Here is a 21,778-nt window from a genome sequence, read left to right as displayed (position 1 = left end):
CAAATCTTCTGCTAACCAGGCTCACAAAAGAATGATGCACAACCCAGAAGTCCATTTCATTAATTTTTAATGATAAATATAATGATCAAGTGCCCTGAACACTGTTTATCATCTGACCACTGTATTGCTATTTTTCCCCAATGGAAAATCTACAAAAGAAACATAATCATAGTAAGAAAGTTGTTGCTTTGTAAATATGAGTTAAAGTGAAGGAAAATATTCTATGAGGGCCAATGTACCCATGTTCACTGTCAGGATATAATATATTAGGAAAGCCTTTTGGGGCACTCCCGTCTCACCCAGGATAGTGGAGAAGATATGTTAGCATTCTTATTCAATATATTATTTTGCATGTAATAGTCGCTCTCTTAAGTCATTCTTTCTATAACTGGATTAAATCTATGGATTTACCTTTTTTGGAGGGTTTCCAAAATGTCCTCATTTGGAAGTCACATATTTACAAACTATCTTTTCAGAGTGGACTACTTCTATACTTCCATGATTATGTATGATTATTATTCTTTCATTCAAAGAAAATTTTGTTTTCAACTTTTGGGCACATCTCACCACAGTCCTTTATGTACTGACTACATATGTGCCCTGACAAACTGAATAAAATTAGTAAGGATTCCCAAACAGAATCATCACAAAACAAACTTGTATTTAGGAATTTTTCTCAAAACAATTACCTTATCCAGAGCACATTTTGTAGCAAGAAACAAAAACTAGCTCAAGTAAAGAGCTAACATTATAATGACAGATATTATAGCAAACAAGAAAAAGCTACACAACCAAGTCTCTGAATGGATGAGATCACTGGGGACCTCAGCAGCAAGAGACTGAATCATTAATATAGAACTCCACTAATTTGGGAACCCACTTATGCTACATTCCAGTATTTTACTATAAATATGACTCAGCTACACTCCACATGACCATTACTTTTCTGTTTCCCAATCTCTTTGATTTTAGAGCATGTATTTTCTGAAATCAAAATACAAAATCTATATATATCCTCTACCTTGAGCAGTCACAGCCAGCTTTGTATTCACACCAAATACATCCGTACACACACTCATGCACACACACTAACCATTTAAACAACTGGCAAAGAAAAGTAGAACTAACACAATTTGGTATAATTTCAGAAAAAGAGTAATTTTTGACAGCAATATTTTTAAAATATCAGATTAGAAAGCATTATGTCAAAATACAGGGTCAATCCAACGTTCCTATATAGGATTGTTAAATTTGATCTATTTGGGCTTCCCTGGTGGCGCAGTGGTTAAGAATCCGCCTGCCAATGCAGGGGACACGGGTTTGAGCCCTGGTCTGGGATGATCCCACATGCCACGGAGCAACTAAGCCTGTGAGCCACAGCTACTGAGCCTGCGCTCTGGAGCCTGTGAACCACAACTGCTGAGCCTGCGAGCCACAACTACTGAGCCCACGTGCCACAACTACTGAGGCCCGCGCACCTGGAGCCCATGCTCCACAGCAGGAGAGGCCACTGTAGTGAGAGGCTGGCACTCCACAACGAAGAGTAGCTCCCACCGTCTGCAACTAGAGAAAGCCTGTGTGCAGCACCGAAGAACCAATGCAACCAAAAATTAATTAATTAAAAATAAGTAAATTTAAGAATTGCTGTAAAATTGAGGGAAAAGGATGGAGTAGTATTAGGAAAACCAAAAAAAAAAATTTGATCTATTCTTTAACCACTGATGCTATAACCACTAATCCCAGTCACCTTGACCCTTTGTATCATTAGTCACAGTGGGGACTCTGTTGTAGTGTGAATGGATCAATGTAAATCCGCTCCTATTACTGAAATACTATCTCAAATTGCATGCCCTATAGTGGGTAACAGTTAATATCTTGATTTATAAAGAGTTAATTATAACCACCATTGAAAACAAGATCAAGAACTGGAATTGAAACAAGCTAAAAGACAATCTAAAAGTGTGGAAAGACTAGAGAACAGAGCAGCTGGTAGGGAAAAGCTAGTATGAAGAAAAGAGTTAGAAAAGAAAGCCAGTATCCAGATAAAGGATGAAGGGAATAGGAAAATAGAGAGAGAAAAGAGAAATGAAATATTGTAGATGCACTGTACTTTGAAAAGTTGAGCTAACTTCAAATAAACTATCGTACTAAGGCTCTATTTTAAACGACAGTGATCTAGAAATCATTTTTGAGGACTCCATTCTCTTTACCACACAAATGTAAACGGCTCTCTTTAACCAATGAGGCTACATAGCTACATTAAAGGATGTGAAACTTGTTTCAAATAAGGGACTAATATTTTCAAACTTATATAAGCAGAGTTTCTTAATCTGGAATACATGGTCTCCTAAGTGGTCCATGGATAGAATTCTGAGGATCTGTAAACTTGGATAGGAAAGATTATATCTTTATTTTTATTAACAGCCAACTAAAATTCAGCATTTTCTCTAATTATGAATGTAAACAATAAACCACAGTAGTGTCAGGAACTCATATTTCTATCACATTATAATTGTTGCATATATCTAAAACTATCATTTATGCTTATTACATCTTTGAAATTACATCAGTTATTAGACCTGCTCCTGGATATTGTTATTGTGTCAATAAATAAGATTTTATATTACTATATCAAAATTTTGTTTTTAATATTTTGATAACTTTACTCCAATGTAATTGGTTTCCTTTGTACCTCTATATATTTTACATTAGGCATCTAAAAACATTGTGAGAAATGTTTCATTGGCTTCAGTAGACTGAAAGAGGGTCCATGGAATGAAATTTCAAGGTACCTGACTAAGGAGACTCAAACTACCAAATAATTTTTAAAAGAAGAGAAAAAAATAGCAAATAGTATAGAAGCATATAAGTAAAAAGCAGAAGTACCTTGTTACCTTCAGACTCCTACCACCCAGTTCACCGTTGGTGTGTATCCTTCCTGACATTTTCTATGCATATTAAAAATATCTCATTATAGAGTCTTTTAAAATGTATAAACAGAATAAGAACATACAAAATGTTCAACAACATGGCTTTTAAATTTAACAATATGTTGTGGATATTTCTCCATATCATTACATATAAATTTACCTCATTATTTTTTAGTTGTGTCATAATATTTCATGCTACTGTAATACCACAAATTATTTAATTGGTCTTCTATTAATGGGTATTTATATATTCTCAAACAAATTACAATGAACATCCTATTCACAGAGGTGATATTGAAAATATTTAATAATCCTTATGTCATGGACACTGACCAATAAAAATGGATCCCAACTTTAGTGCTGGATGGAGACTGTAGTGGTCCCCTGCTAGACTAGGCATTAATCCTTTGTTGCTGGGTCACAAAGAACTCCACTGCAGAGGGTAGGATGGCTGAGGTACTGGGTGAGGAACTCAAGGAGCTTAGTGCAGCAACCATTTGCAAAAGGGTTTCTGTTGTTTTAACAACCAGTATAGCTATAACTTTGCCTGTTGGTTGAATGTAAGTTCTGCTTATACATAAACCTTAACATGTATGTGAGTCTACCTGTTGTCTAAATAGCTAGAATGCAATTGCCAGGTCAATGGAAATTTATATTCAGATAAATAATGCCAAATTGCCTTTCAAAAAAGTACTGTAATTTATTCTTCTTCTAAGAAAACTTCATTAACAATATAATTTTTTCACCTTTGTCTATATGCACATGGAAATTTTAATACTTAATATTATCAAATTCTAATCCTTGTTTATTACCTATTTACAGAAATTTGTATTGCTCTCCTTTATTTTGCAGTTTTAAAAATTATGAGTGAGGTTCAGTGTCTTCTCACAGGTTTGTATGATTAGTGTTTCATTTTCTGAGGCCTGCCATTTTGCGTCCTTTGTCCATTCTGCTATTGAGTTTTTATTTGTTTTTTATGGACCTTCAAATTAAGAGTTTTAAAAATATATATTAAATAAATTAGTCCTTTTTCTACCATATTTGTCATGCTCATTTTTTCCAGTTTGTATCTTTTGGCTTTATTGATGTTTTTAAATACAGAGAAAACTTTCATTTCTATGTAGTCAAAATTATCAGCCTTTTCCTTCTGAATTCTGGGTCTTGTGTCACTTTTTAAAAGTCTTTCCTATTCCAATTTTATTAAAAACACTCATCTGAGTTTTTTAAAAAACTACTTTTACGGTTTTACTTTAAATTTTTTTGATCCATCTGGAATTTATTTTAGTGTAACGAGTGAGGTAGGAATCTAGCTTAATTATTTTCCAAATGGCTAGCCAGTCATCCCACTATTTATTGACTAATCAGTCTTTCTTCCATAGATTATACTAAATTCTCAAATGTACTTGCATCCATTTTTAGACTTTCTGATCAGTTCCACTGATCTTTTTATTCTTGTTCTAGTATCATATTATTTTAATTACTTTATAATATGTTTTAATATTTAGCAGGTATGTCTCATTTTGTTACTCTTTTCTTTCAGATTTTTCTAAATAATTTGATGCATCCAATCATCTGCCATAAAAAATTTTCAATTATTTATTTACATTTCACAAAATCATTTTCTAATTGGAATCAGAATGAATTCATAAATTAAATTAGAAAATTGATATAATAATGAACATTTCTATAAAAGAAAATGTTATGCCCTCTTATATATTGACATATTCAGTAGAATTTTAATTTTTTCTTTGTTTTTTAATAAAGTTTATTGTTAGATTTTTAAAAATTAATTAATTAATTTGGGGGCTGTGTTGGGTCTTTGTTGCTGTGCGAAGTCTTTCTCTAGTTGTGGCAAGCGGGGGCTGCTCTTCATTGCAGTGCACAGGCTTTTCATTGCGGTGGCTTCTCTTGTTGCAGAGCACTGGCTCTAGGCGTTGGCTTCGGTAGTTGTGGCACGTGCACTCAGTAGCTGTGGCTTGCGGGCTCCAGAGCGCAGGCTCAGTAGTTGCGGCGCACGGACTTAGTTGCTCTGCAGCATGTGGGATCTTCCTGGAGCAGGGCTCGAACCCGTGTCCCCTGCATTAACAGGCGGATTCTTAACCACTGCGGCACCACGGAAGTTCCTATTCCTAGATTTTTTTTTTTTTTTTTTGCGGTACGCGGGCCTCTCACTGTTGTGGCCTCTCCCATTGTGGAGCACAGGCTCTGGACGCGCAGGCTCAGCGGCCATGGCTCATGGGTCCAGCCGCTCCGCGGCATGTGGGATCTTCCCGGACTGGGGCACAAACCCATTCCCCTGCATCGGCAGGCGGACTCTCAACCACTGCGCCACCAGGGAAGCCCCCTATTCCTAGATTTTTGATTATTGATTTCTATTGTAAATTGGATCTTTTCTTTCTGTATAATCTCAAGCTAATGTTTTGGTGTGTTAGGAAAGTTAATGATTTCTTTATTTTTTTAAACTAGTATGCTTAGTGAATTTTAATTGTTTCCCATTATTTTAACTTGCTTTTATTGGGTTTTCTAGACAGCCACTACACTACTTGCAAATACTGCCTCCTCTCTTACAATATTTGTACCTTTTAATTTTCTCATCTAATTTCATTTTTTAAAATAGGAAAAACACCCAAGTAATAAGAAAAAGATGGGGAATTTCTCCAGGGACAAGCTATATCAAGATCCTTGGATAAAATGAAATGCTAAGGATAACTCTTCTTGTTCAAGGAAGCTACTTTTGTATACAGTCTTCACTATGTGAATCGTTCTTGGTCATATTTTCAAGCTCAGTGCACACCTCTAGCCCAATAATTGTCCAAATAATTTTTTTTTTAATTTATTTTTTTGGACTGTATTGGGTCTTCGTTGCTGCACATGGGCTTTCTGTAGTTGCAGCAAGCAGGGGCTACTCTTCATTGCAGTGCGCAGGCTTCTCATTGCCGTTGCTTCTCTTTTTGTGGAGCACAGGCTCTAGGGCGCTGGGGCTTCAGTAGTTGTGACGTGTGGGCTTAGTTGCTGCGCGGCATGTGGGATCTTCCTGAACCAGGATCGAACCCGTGTCCCCTGCATTGGCAGGCGGATTCTTAACCACTGTGCCACCAGGGAAGTCCCTCTAATAATTTTAATATAAAAACATTGATAGCTGTGGACAGCTGTAAATAACCAAAATGGAAGTCATTTACACCATGCTTTCAAAATGCACTTGTTTAGCTTTACATTGCCAATAACTTAAACCATATGGAAAGAGCAAATTCTCTTGTACAAACACATTCTACAAGTGGCACGCACAATAAATGATAGCATTTGACAAGTTCTTACTAGTTTATTTCTTTTCAGAGACAGAAAAGCCAGTTGTTACAATCAGTGTAAAGTGAAAAAACATGTACCTTAGCAATCCAAGAGGTCTTTTTTTTTTGCCTGTGTTAAATCATGTTTATACAACAGCAGCTTTGCTGGACAGGTTGCTATATATACACTCCTATTCCCTTTGCTCCTGTTCCAGAAGCTGAAGGGTCAATGACATAGTGGTGCTTATTGAATACCATTTGTTATGAGGTTGATAACTTTTCGAAGCATGAAGTTGAAGACATCGATGGACTTCCGATGATCTTCAAGGGATCTTCAGACTCCCTTGAAGATCAACTTGAGAAACTTAAAAGTGAGCTTCACTCCACCTAAAAAACACCAACTCAGGCTTCTCAGCTGAGATGCTGTAGGGCAGCTATAGGACATGAATAGGAGTAACACACAGAAACTAATTACTTAAACCATTGATCCCCCTCCCTTCTCTAATAGTGAGGGGAGTGGAAGTGAAAATACCTAAGGATACCCAAATGTCTGTGAACATTTTTTTTTTTTTGGCATGGGATAAAAAGTAACCCCTCTGGTGTGCTTATGTGTATCATGGCCCTTTTCCTATATATCGAAACAATGGGGCCTGGAGCATCAGCAGAGAGGCAGGTAAGAAGGTGAAAGTGATGCATGTTGGAGGTTAAATAAAACCAAATTATGATTGCTTGAAGATCAGGGAGTTCTCCAACTAGTTAATTCTAGTTTTCCAGGTGAACGCAAGTGGCTCTTACACTCATTGTGAAACTGTGAGGGAAGAATTAAATTGGTGATTTGGTTATATTTAATATTTTAATTTGATTTCTATTGAAGATTTAGTACTCTTTGAGGGTGCTATATTAAATAACTTACAAAAAATTTTAATGACTAATTTTGGTGAAACTGTAAATGATCACTATCCAGGTTTAGGGGATCTTTTTTTTTTTTTAACATCTTTATTGGAGTATAATTGCTTTACAATGGTGTGTTAGTTTATGCTTTATAACAAAGTGAATCAGCTATACATATACATATATCCCCATATCTCTTCCCTCTTGCGTCTCCCTCCCTCCCACCCTCCCTATCCCACAGGTTTAGGGGATCTTGAAACCAGTTATAAATGGAAAGCTTTTCATAAGAACCAGGAGCATAAGGAGAGAAAAGAGACAAAGATGAGAAAGGACAAAGTAACAGTCTATATTTTGAAAGTTGAAAAGGTAAAGATAAGGGAAGATAAGCAACGATGTAGCCTGAGATGGTACTGCATAGGCAGGTACGTGTGCTGTGGCTATTAAGTTACAGTTGAGTGCTAAGTTCTAAAAAATTGAAAACAAAGAGTCTTCAAGACAGTGATTTTCAATTTGTTCAGCTAATCAAGCAGCCATAACCCTTGGTACTCTGTCCTTCTATCCCCAAATAGTTACACGTTTATGCCATTATATGACTAGGAACAATTTTATTGTCAGAAACTGGGACTGTACTTTAGGTATAAGAGCTTCTGAATCTTAAAAATAATAGTACATAAAATTTATTTTAAAATTATGTGTTTAGAAGGATGGATATTATCTATCCATCTACTCACTCAATGTAATATGAAGGATGAGCTTTACTGGTTGAGTAATAATTCTGAATTTAATTATTTTGTGTCAAATTATATTGATATCTGCCAGAAGATGAGAAGCAGGCACCAAAAACTTTAAGAAAGTGTTCTAGAAAAACTTAACCTTGAGAAACTCCATTCACTAAATTAAATTCACTGGGATTTGAATAAGGGAAGAAAAGTTGAGATAGAAAGTATCTTTCTTCATGTGTATTTTTTTTTTTTTTTTTTTTGCGGTACGCGGGCCTCTCACTGTTGTGGCCTCTCCTGCTGCGGAGCACAGGCTCCGGACGCGCAGGCTCAGCAGCCATGGCTCACGGGCCCAGCCGCTCCGCGGCATGTGGGATCTTCCCGGACCGGGGCACGAACCCGTGTCCCCTACATCGGCAGGCGGACTCTCAACCACTGCGCCACCAGGGAAGCCCTTCATGTGTATTTTTTTTTAGACATGCCCAGTAACTATTTATTGTATTTAGGGTCTGGTTTTTTTCTAGGAGCAAAATATTGAAGTAGAAATAAAATCTCTCCATAATTCCTTAGGCAATTTAGAAATTCTATGCTAGTTATATTGATGAAAATCACTCCCATGTTCCTAGTACTGGGAAACTTTGTTGATTCTTTAGTGAATTAATCAGGACTTTTTCAGTAGTAAGAAATGGAATCATACACCAAATGATTTTGAGGAAACAAATTATATCTCATTGATACACGTAACTAGAAAGGATATAAAGTCACAAATCAAGGAAGAACGAATTGGAGGTGGGATTCACTGCCATTAGGATTCTGTTCATCTCTCTACTTGTCTGTGCTTAATTGGTTTTTTTTTCACTTCCCACAACCAGAATCTCCACTCTCTCATTTGTTTTGTTGCAAAACAAAAGGTCCATAAGGCGTAGAGAAGATGGGATGATGATTAAGTTGCCTCTTCTTTCCTCCCATTCACTAAGTGTATAAGCTTCTGCAGTACAAAAAGCTTAGATGTCAAGAAATAATTTTCTAAGGCTGAAGAGTCACAGCAATTATTCAATCTACTTGTGCAGATGGCAGTACCATGTTGGTGAGGGGACAAATCTCTATCAAATTCCCTAATTTTCATGAGGTTTCTCTGAGGAGTTGAGGAAAAATCTGTCTCTAGTGGCTCTAGATAGATTGGCAATCTCAAAGACCCATTGAAACCTTTGCTTTGTAGCTTCCAGGTAAAAATCCAATTTTACTCCCACACATCCAATTTTACTCCCTTCACAGCCCCACCAAGAAAAATCAGAAAATGGATTTTTAATTTAAATTTTATTTTTAGTTTTCTTTAAATTTTTTTTTGCATTTAATTTTTAATAAAATTTTAAAGGTTACTTTCCATTCATAGTTATTACAAAATATTGGCTATATTCCCCATATTGTACAATATGGCCTTGAGCCTATCTTACACCCAATAGTTTGTACCTCCCTCTCCACCACCCCTATATCACCCCCCGCAACTGGCAACCACTAGTTTGTTCTCTATATCTATGAGCCTGCTTCTTTTCTGTTATATTCACTAGTTTACTGTATTTTTTAGATTCCACATATAAGTGATATGATCCAGTATTTGTCTTTCTCTGTCTGACTTATTTCACTCAGCATAATGCCCTCCAAGTCTATCCATGTTGCTACAAATGGCAAAATTTCATTCTTTTTTATAGCCGAGTAGTATTCCATTGTATATATATACCACATCTTTGTCATCCATTCTTCTGTTGATGGACAGAGGTTGCTTCCATATCCTGGCAATTGTAAATAATGCTGCTATGAACATTGAGGTGCATGTATCTTTTCTAATTAGTGTAGAAAATGGATTTTTTAAAAGAAATAAACCAAAAAGGATGGGGAAAACACACAAAATTTTGGGAGAGCTGGAAAGCAGATGGAAAAGTGGTACTGGTTTAGCATACTTGAGAAAGTTATATCTCGTCTGCAGTGGGAGCAGTAAAGAATGAATTTAGTTTATTTCACAAAATCCTCTAAAATGTCAGGAATTAGTGACACATAGTGCATTCTCTCTATGCAGGTGCTAGACTGCCCCTCTTCATTCCAATAGAAGACCAGAGGTTTATTGCTTGGAAGGTACAATACAACAGGACTGGTAGATGCAGACGCTGGACAGTTGTTGATTAAGGGGTACTTTACTGAAAGTAGGATTCTGAGATGTCTAGTCCTTTCTGCCCATTTGACTCCTGGAGTACCAGAAGCCAGGCCTTTATCCTCCAAGAAGGACACTGGAGGAGTCTCTTCAGGGGAAATTGTTCCCAAAGACATCTAAATATGTAAAGATTCTGAAATTGGGAGAAAATCAACAAAATGTCCTAGCCAAATGATCTTTCTGTGAGGTCCATGCTTGATCATTATCCTTCATGCTCATATCTTCAAATCAATGTCTCATTCCCCTATCCTTACATTTGAACAGATAATCATGATTACTGGCCATTTGAGGAAAGGCTTTAACATAGAACATAAAAAAGAAAAAAAAAAAAGAGAGGGGGAAAAGCAACAATTTGGAGGAAACAGAGGCTATACAATAAGAAGAAAACAATAAACAATCATTAATATCCTCTGGGGATAAGAGGATAGTGCAAAAATGAGACAAGCAAGAGCTCCTGGAAGTTAAAGACATGATAGTAGGTAAAAAAAAATAGGCGGAAGATACAGTTGAGAAAATCTCCTACAGAGTGTAGGAAAAAAACAAAGAATTGGCAGGTGGGGAGAAAAAGAACGAACAACAGTCCAGGAGATCAAATACAATTATCCTAGTGGGAAAATTGAGACAAAAAAATTGTCACACTGTTGATAAGTAGAAAGTCTAGGATTCAATCCCAGGCAGTCTGACTTCAGGTCCTGGGGATTTTACCACTTAGCCTTTCCAAAATTCAAGAAAGAAAGCATAGGAAAACAGGTGAAGAAAACATTCTTCTCAGAAAAAAGTTATAAATCATCCAGCTCAACAAATGAAAAGACACACCTACCAAGGCAAATCTCAGTGAAATTCACAAAACTAGAGATAAAGGAAAGATCCAACAATCTCCAAAGACAAAAGAACAGGTCACAAACCAAAGAGCAGGCATCAGAAAGGCACTAGAATTCTTGACATAAACACCAGGATATAGATAATAGAACAATGTCTGCAAAATTCTAAGGCAAAAATGACTTCAAATGGAGAATTATATTATTATATAAACTATTAATACAGTGAGAACGAAATAAAGGCATTGTAAGACATGCAAGGTCTCAAAAAAATTTCCTTTCATGTACCTTAGTCAGGAAGCTATTGGAGAAAAACTTTATGAGAGTGAAGATAAAAGAGGAGACTTGGAAAGAGGTGAGGTGAAGGAAATCAATTCCAGGGGTGTAAACGGTCCATGTAAGTGTAGGCCAGAGGCTCCAGGAGTGATTTTTTTCGAGGAGACAAGATTAACAGAATATCTGACGTATCTGAACTCTTAAGCGGAGATTCAGACAGTTGGCGGGGAGTTCAAGGTTTGAATTTAAATTTATGACAAACATGTTAAAAATTAAAATTTTAAACAATAAGGCAACATTAATCTCAAGGAAAAATATAAAGATTAGCAATAAAGTCAAAGTAATCCTAGTCTTTTCAATGACACAGATTTGAATAGCATTTAGAAAGATATACTAATGTGAATACTGAACAATGACATAACTAACATTGTACTTTAACTATATTGGAAGGGTAAGGGACTGGAAGCAAGTGTACGTATGATGCGATGGGTGGAGAAAAGAGAGCTACATCCTCAGCCCCAGTAGGATGTCAGTAGATGATGCCTAATATTGAAAAAAGCAAAAGTAGCGTCACAACGATGTATTTTCATAAGTAAATATGGAAGTAAGTAACAAATATATTCTCTAAAAGTACTGTTTTTCATAATAAATTTTCCATGGTCATTGCAGAATAATTTAGCTCTTTTATTATGTGTATGAATAACTGAAAAAAAATTCCTTCACTTTTGATTATTAGAATTTTCTTGTGACTAAGATTACTTGGAGTGTAAAGTCCTCTTACATTGTGTAATTAAGAGCATTTACATGCAGCAATTCATAAGTAGAACACATACTATTGTTATATATAAAATATCTTTTAATTTTGCATATTGTAAAATCCTGTTAAACCATCTTTAAAATCCCTTTAAAATCATCTCTTACGTAATGGATTCTGTATACTTGTGGAGCTAGGCATTTTCCCCAGTTTAAAGTGAAGTTTCAGAGACTGAGAAAAAGTTTTTAAACTGCCCAAGATCCCTTAGGAATTTTGGGAGAGTAACAAGATCAGAACACAATATTCCCAATTCTCTGTCATCATGCCACAAAATCATGTTGAATTTTCCCAAATATTTTAAAAATAATAAACAAAAAACCCGAATAATTTGAGAATTCCAAAAAGCAAAAAAGAAGTAACAATGCTGGCACCATTGTAAGCTAATTATGCATATTTGACAAAGACTCATGAATTCCTTGTCAGATTCAAAAGTAGAGAAATCAATTTCCTCCAAAGCTGTGGCAATCCACAGCTGAATAAAGAATATAATTGTAATAGGGAAGAACATTTTGTATTCTATTACAAGTTAATCACTAAAGGGATGTTGCCTATAAGCTTAAATTATACATAATGGCCTCCCCTTTTAGTATAAAAGAAGCCTGAATTCTAATTCAGGCAAGATGGTTCTTTGGGGCATGAGCTCACCATCTTCTCGGTTTGCAGGCTTTCTGAATAAAGTCGTTTTTCCCTGCCCCAACAGCTCATCTCTTGATTATTGGCCTGTCCTGCAGTGAGTAGTACAAGTTTAGACTTGGTAACACAATGAATAAGTATAAGTAGCAGAATGAGTGATAAGATCAAGTATATAATGTGGGTAAATATGGTTCAAGGCTAATTACTGTATGCTGTGAAATTAACGAAGGGTAGAGAAAGCTAAACACACACACACACACACACACACACCAAAATTTTATTCCAATTATTTCCATTACTCGGATTGATTATTTCTGTTTTTGATTGGATGGGACCTCAGCTCATGTTTTTAGATCAAAATATCATTTAAATCTAGTGTATATGAAACCTTTCTTCCTTAACAAAATAAAAGAACAGAAACAAGTGAGTAAATATGGATTTGGCCTCAGGTTTCCTCTTCTGTAAAAGTAGGATAATAGTACCCATCTCATAAGGTTGTTGTGAAGGTTAAATGCAATAGTGCAGGGAAGCAATTTGCATAGCCCTTGAAAACATTTTAAAGGTAAACTCTAATTTCAATGCTTCTGCTTAGTTCTCTATACTGTTCTTCTGTTTAGAAAATTACCTTAATATGTTTAAGTGATGGCAGGGTCCTTAGGCATAGTCTGGAAGGAAAAAATTGAAGGGGGAGAAAAAAGGAAGAATAATTGCTCTGCATAATATACTAACAGGAACTTTCAATTAGTTGGGCATGGGGCTAAAGACTGGAGGTTTCAGGGGTTCTGGACAGGGAGGAGAGGAGTACAGCAGAAGAGGAAAGACAGTGGGAAATATCCAAAGATGGGAGACACACAGTTTAAAACAATCGTCTAATGATTAATTTTATTTTTTCCTTTTCTATGTTGGGCATATTCCTCCTCCCCACATGTTCTGTTTAATAAAAAAACTGCTATTTACCCAACTGTCTTTTGTTAGTGGAGCTTTGGGAAATGAACAGGCGGATAAGGATACAGACAAAAAAAAAAACGTCACAGAGGCAAGGCAGTGAGTGGAGATTGGGCCTGGGAGTGAGAGATGTCTGGATCGTGCAAACCTCTCACATCCCTACACCATCCCAAGAAACACCTGGGAATTGTGGAGGGGCCTGAATTTCCAGTGTCTACAGGGTAGGGAGTTGAGAAAACTTGTTAAGATTACCCTAGAAGGCTGGAGAATTTGGGCTTTTTAGGATTAAATCAGCTGCTCTTCTTTCATTTAGCTAAAATAACTTAAAACACAAATAACTATGAGAGATGATAACTAGCCACTGTGGTTCACTAAACAATGACACATGATGAGTAAGTTTTAATGATGTAGGGGGAATGGATAAAAAAGTTTAGAATGTTTAATGTTTATAAAATTGTTTCACAACATTAGCTTAAGCAATTATCACAAAAACTCTGAGACTGTAGAACCCCTTTTTATTTTTAATGAGAAAAGTAGACTCAGATATGTTAAGGAACTTGTCCAAAGGACCACAGTGAGTATAGGCTTTCCATTACACTAGAGAAAATCCAAACCATAGAGGGAAAGAGAGAAGACAAATGTGACCTATTTCAAATTTTGCCCATACCCCTTCTGAACAATCACCTTAAAAATTGATTATATGCTTAGTATTATTGCAGCTGCCATTTTAAGATATTAATGAGTGTGGTTTTGGTACTCCAGGATGTTTTTAAAATTTTTCCAAAAATTAATGTACATTCTAAAAGAAGTTACTGTAAAACAGAGAGTGTCACTCACCACCCAGTTCTACAAGGATTAAGTCACTGGCTACTGCAGTCCCTGAATTCAGGATGAAGAACAGGATGAGGCACTCTGAGCTTTGGGAAAACAGACAAAACAGGCCCTTAGATAGTTAGTTACACATATTCAGGAAAAATTGTTATGAACCCAGATTCTTGCATCTTCCCATACTTAGTAATAAAATTATTAACTGAGATATCTGTTCCTCATGACTAGCACTAACTTTCTACCAAGACATAAGTTGGATTTTATGTACTCCTTAGCCAAAATCACATATATACTGGCTTCCCCTGCATCTTTTCGGAAAAGTTCCTCAGAGCAACCTGAGAGGCTGTCTCCCGGGATATGGTCCTCAGTAAGACACTGAATAAAACTCAACTCATAGCTCTTACATTGTGCTTTTTTTTCCAGTCAACATTACCCTTGAGCTTGATTGTTTTTACCAATATTTTTATAAGGAAGCACATTCCCTTCCATCTTGTTTCTCTCTTTTTCCCCATGATCTTTTATTAAAAGAAAAATTATTTTAATAAGTCCAGTTCCATAAAGAGGAAATCTTTAAGCCAAAATGAAATAAAAGCTAGTCTGGAAATATACGATCTTATTATCAAAGTACTGATGGAAGTATGGAGTCTAAATACAAGAATGGGGCAGGAATTTAATGCAGTTTAAAAGCAAATACTCTGGGGAAAGCCAGAATAAACTGAACTTAGCAAGTGAACCATTAAAGAAAAGAGACAACTACAGTTTATAAATTTTATGTTCATGATAGAAATATATTGGCTGATGCATTCAAAAGGCTATGCATGAATGAGTGCCCAATATGTGGTTCTGCATCATGTCTTTAAATTTTGGTTTTCTTATGATGACCCACTGGAATCCCTATCTAGTATGAATTACATACATATCTGAGACAATTTGGGTACTAAATTTCTATTTCCCAAGTATGCAATTTTTCCCCCCATTGGTGGTGGTTGCTATTCATATATGCTTGGTGTTGAAAAAGGCAACTTTTCCTTGCTTCCTGGTTTCTAGTCATAATAAAAACGAAAATCCATTGATTGAACACTGGTGATGGTAATCTTAGTGTTTTGCCTGTTCTGTCAGTCTTCCCATTAAATTGTATTTGAGGTAATCTGATATCATTTTATGTTAAAATAATAGCTTTCTCTGCTTATATGGTGTGAAAGATTCTTTGTACCTGTGCTTTATTAATATTTAGTGCTACTGAATACAAAGCACCATTCTGCTAAAAAAGTTATGCCAAAAGTTATGTAACAATGAAGCCCAAAACCTGTACATATAATCACAGCATCATATTAGCAACAATGTAGAACAAACACAGACTGGAGTGAGCAACAACTACAGAACACATTGTGATTCTTCCATTAGATTTCATTACCTGAGAATATTCTTCTCTGACAATTTCATCTATAGTCATTTTATTTACCTGAATTCGAATACAAGTAATTTTTTAAAAGTTGATGCATAAAAATCTCAAAATGGCAATCCCATCAAACAAGACTGCTGGAGTATAAGCACCTAATTCTAACACTTACCAGTCATATCTCTAACTTTTTTATATCTCACCATCCCTACTGATAAATGAAGATAATGACAGTAAACCTCATAGGATTATTGTGAGGTATAAATGAGAAACTGAATGGTGAAAATAGGGCTTGGCGCATAGTCAACATTTGTTATTTATTGTTTCTGGGTTTTTGTTTAATAGCGTAATTATTCATGCTGAATGTATTATGTTTTTAGCTGTAAGTTTTAGGCCAAGTTAGAGTGGTCTAAACACACAGAAGTTTGTGTTCTCACTTAATAAGAAATCTGGAGATTAGGCAGTTTCCTCAGAGGCTCAGCAATGTCAGGGTGTTAGTCAATGTTTCTGGAATTCTTTTGGTTTCTGTACCCCCAACCCCTGTCCACAATCACATGGCTACACCATTACATGAGAGTATTCAAAGCAGAAAGGAAGGCAACAGGCAGCAAAAGAAACGTTTTTCCCCAAGGAGATTCTCTTTATGTCTCATTTTCCCGAAATGGGGTGCATGCTCACTTGCAGGCCAATAAAAAATGAGATTCCTATGACTGATAGAGACTAATAAGAAATTATCCCCTGGGCCTGGTGCTGGGGGACTGCTACTCAAACAAAATTGTAGTTTTGTTTGTAAGGCAGAAGAGTGGAAAGGTATTAACAAGACAAAGGATAGGGTGACTGAGTTTCCTTCCAAGGCTCTTTTGTGATAAAGCTTGACTAACAACGTAGAGCTGAATTATTACCTGTCTGAAGTTCTTTGTTATTTCAAAAAATAGCAGAAGGAGGCCAGGACTTATTATTTGCTTTTTCTTCTAAACAACAGAGTAAAGAACAGGTCTATAAAATTGTATAAGGAAATTTACTGTGTGTTGATATGTCCTTTTCCTCAGTGGTGGTTTGTTCATTTTCCCTGAATGATCCAGGTTAATGTTTCCATTTCTAACTATATTCTACATGTTTATCCACAGTCTCTCAACATTTTTTTGTTTATTATGTTTGTGTTCTAGAAAAATAGGTTGGCCAACAATCCCCGCCTAGTATAAATTACGTACATATCTGAGACAAAAAAAATTTTTTTCTAACCATGTAAGATATCTTCTAACTCTCTCATTTTTGAAGTTCTGCATACAGCTGATCTCCAAGAGACTTACTCAGCAATGGATGTTAAATGGATGAAAATGTAGGTAAAAATTGTATGTAAAACAAAAGAATGAAAAACCGTACTAATTTGGAAATAATGCAAGTAGTCAATTTGAGGACTTAGTTCTTTAAAAAATGCAAAGAATTTGATTACCTTTCATTGTGAATAATAGCCAAAAATAAAAATTTCTATTCACAGAGTAAAAATTGTTAGATTCACCCTTAGGTTTTGTATTTATTTTCCATTAGGCAGGAGTTCTACATCAGTATTCTTTATTTTACCCACTGCTGCTTTTGGCATAATGCACCCCCAGTTTGTTATGGATGTCCCTTTACACCAACTGTTTCTAAGGTATCATAGCAGCTGTCAGTGATACAAAAGTTCATGAGAACATCATGTGATCATTAGTTCATTTTATCCCCACCTGGCTGTTCCAACCCCATGTAGCTAATACTATATGACAATATGTTACTATATGAACCTGGTCCAAAGACAAAAGAATACTGTGATAAAGAATTGAAAAATATTAGAGATTTGTCAATACCGAAACAGAATCAAGTTCCTTTAGGAGGGAATGATTTTCTGGTAAATTAAGATGCATGATTTATTCCCATAAAAGGTTTCACAAATGATTTCTACAACATAAGGATTTTTCAGCACTTCTGAGGAGGTTTTAAGATCAGCAGTTTCTGTTCAAAGAATATACTGACCCAATTCTTCAACAGAATGGGTAACCTATAAGAAGAAGGTATATAATTCACTCACATGAGAACATGTCGATAAGAAAATATGTGGACTAGACATCTATGCATTGGTTTCTTATGCTCTGCTAAAAATTAAACCAAAACCTATGGATAAATAACCTTCAATCCAAGTCTTCATTTCTGATGAGGAGAGAATAGAAAAAAAGCGTCATGGCCATCAGCCCTGAGAGGTGTGGTGACTGTATTCAAAGACTGTGATCTTCGGTCTCCTAGCTTTAATTGGCCTCCTGGGGTATGTAAAATGCTGTGTGTGTGTCACACTCCTAGAGATCTTGGCACAAACTATTTACAGCTGTTTGGAGCCTTAACATACAATACAAAGGGCCTGCTGGGTCTGGCATTTGCTGACACAGCCTTGGAATCAATGGAAAAGTCTGGCTTCTCTTTTGAGGTCCTCATAGTGAAGGATTTGCAGACTGTAAAGTATACAAGAAACTAAGAATCATCCTTAGCACAGCCAAAGCTCTTCTCTGCAGGGCTCCAGGGAGTCTGGTTAGTACACTTTTTCTGCAGAGCCCTGGAACATTCTCACCTTCTTCACATGAATAACGTCTTCCACAATAAAAGACTTTACAATATTTTGCCTACATTTGCCACACAAATAGATTACGATATAAGACTGCACAGCAGAGGTGGCGGCAGACTAGAAACCTGTGGGCTGAATCCAATGCACAGGCATTTTTTCCCCCTTGGTTTGGATCCTCATAGTGTTTCATTTTACTTTGTTTAGTTAATTTGAATTAGTTGCCAACTTTTAAAAATCAGGACGTTTAAAAAATTTTTTTTCAGATTATTGATTTCTCTGGAAAAGTCAGATATGGCAACACAAGGTCTAAGTTCCCATTTGGCAACAGATAAATGGGGCTGGGTAGCAGCCACCCTCTTTGGAGGGGATATGGGTCTTAAATGCCAGAGCCCCTCTGAAAGGCCTCTTGCATTCACGTTCCCTGACTGGCACTACTAGGCACTAGAATTAGCAACCACGCTAAAAAGAACATGCCTTTAAAACACAGATTACAAACAATAAAGAACAATTAGGAATAATATGTCAACAAAGTGAGAATTATGTTTTATTTGGCAGACTTTCTGAGGACTTCAAGCCCGGGAGACAGCTTCTCAGATATAGCTCTGAGGGACTGCTCCAAGGAGGTAAAGGAGGAGGCAGGATATACAGGGGTTTTTGCAACAAAGACCAGGTAGTTGGAACATCAAAAAATTACCGTTAATTAAAGGAAACCAGATACCTTAAGTTAATAAATTTAGCACTTTTCCATGTATGGGAAGATGCAAGAGTCTCGGCTCATTGACATCATTCCTTTGATGTGCACCTTAGCCTATCTAGGGCAAGTACCTTGTTCTTTCCCATCCTGAGTCCCCTCAGGGTGCACCATTTTGGGTGGCTGCAGTGGCTGAGGGCTTGGTAGTGGGCAGCCTGTTTGTTTCCCACATGAGTTCCCTCAGGGCTCACTACTGGGGTAGCTGTAGTGGCTTGATGGCTGCAACATCCTTTGTTTACTGATATGGCAGGCAACATTTTTCACTCACAAATATTACACAGAACATAACCACCTCTTAGCTTGCTTAAGCAACATTTTCCTATTTTGCTTAAGATATTTTTTTTAAAGAAGTAAAACATAACATATAAGTTCAAGCTCCCTGTTTATCCTTCCAAATTTCAACCCTCTTTCTCCAGCTATATATTTAAAACCACTATTTGAGGATGCTCAAGTCCTTTATATATAATGTCTTAGTATTTGCATATAGCCTGCCTACATGCTCCCACATACTTTAAATCATGTCTAGATTACTTGCAATACCTGATACAATGTAAGTACTATATAAATAGTTGTAAATACAATGTAAATGCTACATAAATGGCTGCTAGCACACCGCAAATTCAAGTTTTGATTTTTTGGAACTTTCTGAAAAATTTTCCCCCCAATATATTCAAACTGCTGTGGATACAAAGGGCTGACAGTATACCTCAGTTTATTTATCCATTTTTCTATTGCTAAAATTTATGTCATTTGCAATTTTTCACTATTTCAGACAATTTTGCTGTGAACATTCCTGTGCACACTTTCCTTTGCACATGTACAAGAGTTTCTTTACGACATACCTAACAAGGAATTGCTGAGCCTTGAGGTGTACATATCCTCAATTTTCTCAGATATCACCAAATTTCTCTCCAATATTATTTTATATAATTTACCCTATCAGCAGTCTATGAGAGTTCCTGATACTCCTCTTCCACACTAATACTTGTCCCTTTTATTTTTTTGCCAATTTAATGGAAGTAAATGGTATTTTGTTATTGTTTTAATTTGTATTTTCTTGATGACTAGTGAGACTGAGCATCTTTTCATAAATTTATTGGCCTTTCAATCTGAGATTTACTTGGCTCTCTCTGTTCATTTATAATTTTTTTTTTTTTTTTTTCTCATTGATTTGGAGGAATTCCTCACACATTTTGGATACCAAATCTTTTGTTGATTATATGCATTGAAAATATCTTATTACAGGCCTTAGCTCATCTTTCACTTTTGATGCCTTTTATTTGTACAGCAAATTTCCATTATAATGTAAAAACTGTCAATTCATTCTCTAGATCTGTGCTTTTGGGGTCTTGCATAAGAAATCTTTATCTAAGCCTGAGTCGTGAAATACTCTTAAGTATTTTCTTCTAAAAGTTTTGCTTTTCATATTTAGGTCTTTAATCAACTTAGAATTTATCTTTGAACATAAGAATCTAATCTTATTTTATTTTTCCAAGTGAATATCCATTTGTCCCAGCACAATTTACTGAATAGTCCACACTTTCTCCAAGTTTTCTCCACGGATGAATATATAGAATTTTGGGGCTATCAGTTCTGTTCCATTGGTCTATTTGTCTGTTTCTGTGTCAGTATCATACTGTCCTAATTACTGTACTTTTAAGATAAGTTTTAATACTTTGTAGAAAAAGTCTCTCCTTTCCTTTCTCCTACCACTCCTCCTTTAAAATTATCTTGATCATTCTTTAGTTTTGCTTTTCTACATAAATTACGTTTTCAGTTTTCTAAAACAAACAAACAAAACCCCGTTTGCATCTTGATAAGAATTGCAATGAATATTCAAGATGTATTTGGGGAGAATGGAAATGTTTACAAAAGAGGGTCTTATTCATGAACATGGTATATTCTCCATTTATATAAGAAATTGTCAATAAAGTTTTACAATTTTCTCCATAAAATTTTGCACATCTTTAAATCTTTAAAACTAGATTCCTTATAAAATTTAATCTATTTTAAATATACATTTAAAAAATTACTATGACTTCTTTTTTTTATAAATTTATTTATTTATTTTTGGCTGCATTGGGTCTTCATTACTGTGCATGGGCTTTCTCTAGTTGTAGCGAGCAGGGGCTACTCTTGGTTGCAGTGCGTGGGCTTCTCATTGCGGTGGCTTCTCTTGTGGAGCACGGGCTCTAGAAGCATGGGCTTCAGTAGTTGTGGCATGAGGGCTCTAGAGCACAGGCTCAGCAGTTGTGGCTCACAGGCTTAGTTGCTCCACAGCATGTGGGATCTTCCTGGACCAGGGCTCAAACCTATGTCCCCTGCACTGGCAGGCGGATTCTTAACCGCTGTGTCACCAGGGAAGCCCTCTATAACTTATTTCTACTCTTTTCTGGGGGGTAGACAAAAGGATTCTCAACCAATTTTGGGGAATTGATCTTGAATCTAGCAACCTTCCTGATTTTTATTATCAGTCGTTATAGTTTGTTTATAGAGTCCTTGGATTTCCTATTAAGATAATCAAATCATCTTTGTATGATAAGAAGCTTATTTCTCCTTTTTCTAGTCTTAAACTTTTGGTTCTATTGAACTACAGAACTAGTTCTATAGAACTAGCATTAGTAGGTATTCTTACCTTTTTAACATACATGCAATTTTGAAATTTTACTTGAACTAAGACTTATTAAGATGAAG

At 35.9% G+C, this 21,778-nt stretch overlaps 1 protein-coding gene and 1 long non-coding RNA gene across 5 annotated transcripts in view; one reads left to right on the top strand and one right to left on the bottom strand.

Annotated features, from left to right (window-relative positions):
• The window catches only part of EMC2 (ER membrane protein complex subunit 2), a 209,468-nt gene that overhangs the window by 3,438 nt on the left and 184,252 nt on the right, over positions 1–21,778 (top strand). The gene's annotated exons all lie outside the window — the stretch shown is intronic.
• The window catches only part of LOC111180337 (uncharacterized), a 61,690-nt gene continuing 41,196 nt past the window's right edge, over positions 1,285–21,778 (bottom strand). Inside the window, exon 3 of the long non-coding RNA XR_016388360.1 lies at positions 1,285–14,433. This is a non-coding gene — a long non-coding RNA (uncharacterized LOC111180337). The remainder of the gene's footprint in view (positions 14,434–21,778) is intronic.

The sequence above is a fragment of the Delphinapterus leucas genome, chromosome 17 (genome assembly GCF_059928025.1).
Source record: "Delphinapterus leucas isolate spDelLeu-1000000601 "Yukka" chromosome 17, BTC_Dleu_Yukka2, whole genome shotgun sequence".
Taxonomy (NCBI): Eukaryota; Metazoa; Chordata; class Mammalia; order Artiodactyla; family Monodontidae; genus Delphinapterus; species Delphinapterus leucas.
The sequence above is the reverse complement of the archived record's forward strand: the minus strand, read 5'-3'. Positions and strand labels throughout refer to the sequence as shown.